The 7222-nt window shown below is 41.3% G+C and overlaps 1 long non-coding RNA gene across 1 annotated transcript; it reads right to left on the bottom strand.

Moving 5' to 3' along the window:
- Nucleotides 1–472: 472 nt before the first annotated feature.
- LOC117456913 (uncharacterized) lies at nt 473–2591 on the bottom strand. The gene is made up of 3 exons (XR_004553289.2): nt 2538–2591; nt 777–932; nt 473–527 (listed from the first exon to the last, which is right to left on the bottom strand). It is a non-coding gene; the product is annotated as an uncharacterized lncRNA (long non-coding RNA).
- Between the last annotated feature and the right edge of the window lie 4631 nt (nt 2592–7222).

Genomic DNA, 7222 nt, shown 5'->3' with positions numbered 1-7222 from the left:
TATCCACTCTGTTCATGGTTGTTGTACAACATCAAATACACACTAGTGTCTCTCTGACACTTCCTCAAAATAGAGCAATAGAAAATGAAAACCAAATAAACTGGTGTGACCCACAGAGGGGCTATACATTTGTTTTCCTCTTGGAACAGTGGACAAAAAATGAAAATGCATCATTTGGGACGGATGCAGAGACATCTTCCTAGGCCATCTCTCTAACTGAGCAATATATTCTTTAGAGAGTGGACCCTGGGAGTGCACGAGTCCAACCCAATTCCCATGAACAGGCGCTGAATCACCTCAAAGGTGTATTTCAAGTCTTTTGGATAGTCAAGGTTCAACATGTACTGCAATCCCATCAGGTTCACAAAAGCATTGGGTACATCACCAAGGTCACGTATGACTATCCTTTCCTCGATCACGAGGGCGACATCGTTGTAAGAAGCTGGAAGAGGTTCCTTCACATCTTCAACGACTAAAAGGACTCCAATCACCATTCCCTTGATGACGTCCTCTTCAGGATCCGTTGGCTTCATGCAAAAAGAAACAAAAAACAACAACAAAAGTGCTTTAGAGATGCTTTGGCATATGTGCATACACAGACGACGTACCACCATGTTGTTTATTAAATCATTGAACTGCATCAGGCGCCTGCTTTTGGGTCCTTCCCCTGTATCCCGTCGTAACAATTACATTGAGTTTACACGAGAACACATGAATGAATGTGGAAAGGCAGCTCTATTGCCTCAAAGTACTTTAAAGTAAAGAACTGTACTTACATCCTTGTCGAGGCTCTCCATTAAGGATGTAATTTCTTTGATCCCCTCAAAGCGCTTTGACCTGAACAACTGAAGGAATTTCTGCAGGTGGCTGTCCAGACCCTCATAGAGCGAATTGAGGTCCATCGACATCAGCCTGGTGAATTCCTTGACGATCTATATGAAGAAGTGACATTACATCATTTTAGTCCAAGTTAAAAGTGACCTACGTTTTCACATTTCACAAGCTGCCCAGATGCAATATTTGGTATTGCACAAGCATATATATGTAAAATCGACACATGCAAAATCGTTTGCATACGCAGTAAGAAAGATGCAACTTTCTGTTGAAACAAATCATGCAGGTCTTGATCCTCTATGTCAGGGGTCTTCAACTAAAATTCAACGAGGTCCAGTTAGAGAAAATCTCCCCATCCAAAGGTCCGGAACATCAAAATGTCTAAGTTGCTTCATGAATTAGTGTGATATATATTGAAGTGACCTGTAGCTTTATCAACGTCTGCATGTAATCAACAACTGACTGCCAATCAAATAAAGAAAGTACAATTCAAAAACAACAATATGTATTGTCAATTAACATTACTTAAATACTGTGGATATGTGTAATGTTTAAATATTGAAGTTAAATGAATCAATGTGGTGCACTTTGAGAGCAACATTAAGAGATCTATGGATACATCTCTCAACACCCATATGAAACAGAACTGTAGCATATTTTCCTTTTAGGATATTTTACAAATCACTCCCCTTTTAAACTCTATTCTTGTTATTTTTAACAACTTTTTTGTTGCTGTCATATAGTATTTTATACCTGTTTTTCATTTAGTCTCATTAATAACTATAATGATCATATCAAGGTGTGCCTTAACCTCACTGAGCTGAGGTTATTTGAGCCTCTCAGGAGATAGCTCTCTTCCACCTGGTTGTAGAAAATCTCTTTAAATTCGTTAGCATAGCTAGCTAACCAGATGCTAATAACAACAGATCGCCACTGTGATTACAACTAAAGACACAGCCACGCAAACACTGCGGCATGTGTACGGCTCCTTATGGGTATTGCAATATTTTAAGGGCTGGAGCGGCGTTCTGGTGCTCAGCACTCCTTTCAGATGAGACATGTACCAGGTGAAGACACGTTACGCTCGTGTTGTGTTCATGAACCTGTCCTTGGCCAGGAAAAACAGGTACTCGCTTGTTTAATTATTTTTGCGGTCTAGATTTCTTCTTCTTTTTTGAAGTGAGAAGTTGTCCGTCTGTCGGACTGACTCCCTCCCCCCCACCCCCAAAACGAAAACTCTTCGGTTATCCACGAATTACACAAGTCAACCAAATCAGCGTTAAAAAAGTGGGAGGCGCCGAAAAATCCCCTATTAATGTATTGATTATAGCTCCGGGTCCGTATAGGTCGGCGTCTGGGTCCGGATCCGGACCGCGGTCTGCCTGTTGCCGACCCCTGCTCTATGTAATCATCTGTTGTTAAATCTAGATGGTCCGAATTTGTCTCATCAACATTCAACTCATTCAACCCTCCTTTGCTTTACACTATATACTCGCTATTTCACTCAGGCAGCTCTTAATTTCCAACCTACTGCTAGCTAGCTAGCTCGCTAACATGCTAACGTTTTTCCTAAAACTAACTAACGTTAAATATGAAATATGCATCAAAAGGTGTTGCGACAGTCAGTCTGAGACAGAGAATAACGTTAGAGGATTAATTTGCATTGTCTGCTGATGAACTAGATTACATTTGAATGTACTTACTTGATAACTCCAGTCCGGGCTCTGAGCGAGGAAGAAAGATGGCAGCCAACTCGGATTTCAAATTCATTTCAGTTTTGGGACACTGCGTGTGACGTCATATTGCGGGCGCATGCGTGTTACATACAATGCCGAGGCTGACTCATGTTATCAATTTAATGCAACGGATTATTCTGAGTTTACAAATATTTTTCAAGTTGAAGTTTTTGTAACTCGTCTTAATGAGTTGTAATGGGCAGTGGGTTCACTCAGCATGATAACATTTGCCCATCTGACTAAAAACCAATATCCTTTTTAACAGTGTACAAACAAGTGGTAGCAAGTGTGATGAAGGTGTTGTGCTGGGCTATATCATGCCATCGAAAGTGAAACTTTAGCTCGCTCCATTGCGGAGATATTCCCGCGAGAGTGCGGAAAACTTAAATGTATTTATTTCAAATGTGAAATGTTACCAATATACTCGCGGACCACTAGGGGGGGCTCACGGACCACCAGTGGTTCGCGGACCACACTTTGAGAAGCACTGCATTAGATAATGGCCTTTAAATGTAACCCCTTAAAAGTGATTGAGGCGCAAGGCAATATATCTATGAAAATTGCTGAGTCAGCAGGAAAGCTTAAATGAGGCTGCGGCCACACGAGGACGAAAACGGCTAAACGCATAGGATTAACGCAATCACAAACAAGCTTCCGTCCACACGCAATAGTTATCCGGATAGTGTCTGTCCACACGAGACCGCTCCGTTTAGCTCCAACCGCTGGAGAAGCTGCAGTACATATGCAGGAGCCTGTACGTGGCGCTGTAACTTCCTCCACAAAAGCAGCGAAGAAGCATGGTTGTCATGGTTGCCCTTCTGTTTATTCTCCGCGGTGGGGGCCGAGGGAACCGGGCAGCGTTTTTCGCCAGTCAACGTGTATTAAAGTTTAAATCTTCCGGACAAAATCATAAAAGTGCCGGTCAAAGGTCTTCTTTGTTATTTATTGAGCTTTAAAAGAAATGAATAACGACTCTATATATTATAATAATAAAATACACGGAGCCTCTCTTTTTCCTCCTTCTCTTCGGACAGCGTCAGTGTCTGTCTCATGCAGCAGCTGATCCAGTAATGAGTGACCCGGCCGACAGTAAAAAATAAACATATTTATAACTAGTTTAGGGAGTTTGAGAGGTAATTAAAATAGCTAAGGGTGATGATCTGACTTGAAGTGTGTGTTTTGCTGCAGCGGGAGGAGCTGCAGGTGAGCAGAGCTGCGTGTCTCCGTCCTGTCAGATTAGACTTCACTCGCGTTTAGGTCCATATCGAGAGAAAGATAAATAATCTGAATTCAGGGTGCAGTTTACTTTGACGCGGGGGTGAGCAGCAGAGGTGGGGAGAGGCGGGGCTATTGCCTCATCATTATTGCTGTAGATGTTGCACAAACAACTGTAGCATGGTCAATAGCGTCCGGAGCACGATAGCAACTCTGCGATCCGCCATTGTTGTTGTTGTTGTTGGTGGCGAAACACTTCAGCAATGGCGCGGGGTAAGCGGAGGTGAGCAGAAGAGGTGGGGCTATTGCGCAATCACTATCAGTGATCTGAAAATGTTCGGATAGGGCGTACACACGGAGCCGTTTGACCCCCCAGAGAGTTGCGTATGCCTTTCTATCCACCTTGGGACCCGTTATCATTTCCTCAGTCGTTTAGTGCCGTATTCGGTCGTCCTCGTGTGGCCGAACGGTCTATATGACACTAAACAGTAACGCAAACGACCGAATTCGTCCTCGTGTGGCCGCAGCCTGAGTGAATGCAGGTTTATGCTGATAGGGCAGCTGTAGTTTGCGTATTTGTCACTGAGAACAATTAGGTTCAAAGAAAGAAAAGGAGTGAAACAACTGCTGACTAATAACACAGCTCCCTCGTCACATTGACCTGGGAAACCTGATTAAGCAGTTAAAGAGCTTAGAGATTGTGTTGGTGGAGCCGAGTGCATCGCCCAGAGACATGTTGGAAGGAGGAGATAAATGAAACACATTATTAAAACAATTACTCTGACACAAAGTGGAAAGGAAAGAGGATAAAACAATGCAGGAAGAGGCACTTGGTTTTCTTCAGCAGGCTGCTTCTGAATAGGCTCCTTGAAAATATGTAATAGCAAATGATTCAACCTAATTAGCTGAATGTGTGTTTCCGAATGGCTACATGGAGAGGCTTATCAATAACTCTGCAGAAGACGAGGCCTGTTGATGAGCACTGATTATACAGACAGCTGCTTCTCAGACCGGGTGGAACATTTATTAACAGCTGCTTGGTACCTTATGGTGACATGATGTATCAGAGTGTGTGATGGTTGTGTTAGAGAAGTTTTGTTGAAAACTTTTCTTCTGCACAAGAACCCTGTTTACCTTATTTTACACTGTAGCTTGCGATACAAACAATCCCAGAAACGTAAAAACTGTAAAGCAACAAGCAGCATACAAGACACCAATTTACTGAATGATAGAAAAGCACAACCTTTCATTTTTGACATTGTGTTGTCCTCTGAATGTAATTTCATACAGTAGACGGCTGGGATCAGAGTGCAGCCATTATATAGATTGAAATATGATGCCTCTGTGTCTGATTATGCCAACACAGTGTGAAGAGAGGAAATGGCCAACTAATGCTCAGCATCTGCTCCGATTGTGTTGTGTAAAAGGATGAAGAAAGGCAAGCAAGATGTAAGGGAAACTTCTGCAGCAATGGAGAGTCAGGACTCAGAGAAACACGAGGAGAGTTGGAGCTTTGATGTCAAACACTGGTAGTTTATTACAAGTCAACGGCCGGAGAATTCATATCACAAGTCACAGCAGCAAAAGGTTCTGACTGCACGGGTGGGTTGTCATGTCAATTCTGCCCAGCCTCTCTCTCGATAGACCTTTTAACTAGTTTACAGAGAGTTAATCAGCATATTGGAGGAGGCGTAAACATCTGTAGAGCTAGAGGAGATATCCCCCAACTAGAAATACTCAATCACTTGTCAGTGGTGTTTAGCAGCCAGCATTCTCACAGTCGTAAACCCCCCTATCAGGCCATAAAACTGACACTTAAATGCTGGAGCACATTCCTTAAAGGAGATAACAGCATATTGGTTAGTTATTAACGTCAACAGGCAATAAGGTTAAATATCTAGGAGTAAAGACAAAATTATTCCCTCACAGTTCCTCTCTTTTTATCATCTTTGATAACCTGAACACATTAGTCTAATAATAATTTGGTCAATACTTAAATCAATAGGCGTCTTCAGATTTGAGTGTGGTCTTACACAACATCAATTACATCACAGAGTAGAATAAGATTGAAACATTCAACCACAATGATTGATACAGACAATCACATTAGAAAATCATCTCTCATCAATGTTTGGATCATCTGTTGTCAAAAGCACAATAATGAACACACATAAAACACAGACGCATAATAGCAAAAACATCTTTTTAAACTCAGGACCATAAGAGATCCACCTAAGGTATACACTTCACAGTTGTGATTTGATCAATCTGTAATCTGCAAAATTGCAGTGTCTTCAATTTAGGATTACTTTACGTTTACTTCATTACATATTAAATCAAAAGACTATGGCATGATAACATAATTACATTACTTCAACTATCAATCATTATGTCATTTCAAAATCTGAAGGGAAAATTAAACAATTCTAAAAATGTTTAACAATCTGAAAAGGAAAAGTTAGGCAAATATTCAAAGACTTTTGTAAAAACCTGGAAAGGAAGGTTTAAACGTTTAAAACTTGAACCATCATTTTAGGTCTGTCTGTGCATGGGTAATACATTGAAGAGTAGTGTTGTTAAGCCTGATTGCTGGACAATTAAGGATAGTAACATTATCTGTTATAATATTAGAAATATCTTATTGTTCAATACCTTATAATCTGAAAATATCAATTAATTTATTTTGTTTAGTGTGAAAGTGTAATCTGATCTGACAAAATATATGTATCACCACTATTTAACATATGTCTGGTAATTTGAAATATAAAACCAATCATTAATTGTACATCTGTAAACATCTGGTCATTCAATTCAAATGTTATCTTTGTACGGGGGCTGGAAGAACATGTCCTCCTGACTCGTTCTCCTCCTCTCTTTATGACACAGAATGTCTGGTGTGTAAAGGCATCCTGATACTGTAGATTAGCACTTAGGTGCTGATTGGCTCAAAACTCTTCTTCATCAGAGCGTCATATTTCAACCCCCCCCCAATTGCTCTGCTTTTGTGTGGCTCATTCAGTGAGCACTGTAGTTGATCCCCCAGTGAAATGGAGGCTCATCTGCATGCATACTGAAGGATAAAGATAAGGCAAAAGTAACAGTGAATATAAGATATAGTAAACCTATCATGGAAAAGCTAAAACATTGAGCTGTCTGAGTGGAAAAGTACTGTGTTAAAGTTAACTGCTGAGAAGCCTCAGCAGTTGGCCGGCTACATCCTGTTATCTTTAAGGACTAGAACACCATGTTACGAGTATGTGTGGCCCTGACCTTCAAAAGGCGCAACTGTCTTGTCAGCGAAAACCAGATAAAGCGGTAATAAAGACACATCGAAAATAGGAAGAGGGAGTTGGGCCCTGGCCCTGACCTTGGCTAAAACTGGGTGTTGCTAGGGTAGCAACGGCAGATTTCACCACGAGAGAGCAGCGAAGGTGGGG

This window comes from Pseudochaenichthys georgianus, chromosome 13 (assembly GCF_902827115.2).
Source record: "Pseudochaenichthys georgianus chromosome 13, fPseGeo1.2, whole genome shotgun sequence".
Taxonomy (NCBI): domain Eukaryota; kingdom Metazoa; phylum Chordata; class Actinopteri; order Perciformes; family Channichthyidae; genus Pseudochaenichthys; species Pseudochaenichthys georgianus.
The sequence above is the reverse complement of the archived record's forward strand: the minus strand, read 5'-3'. Positions and strand labels throughout refer to the sequence as shown.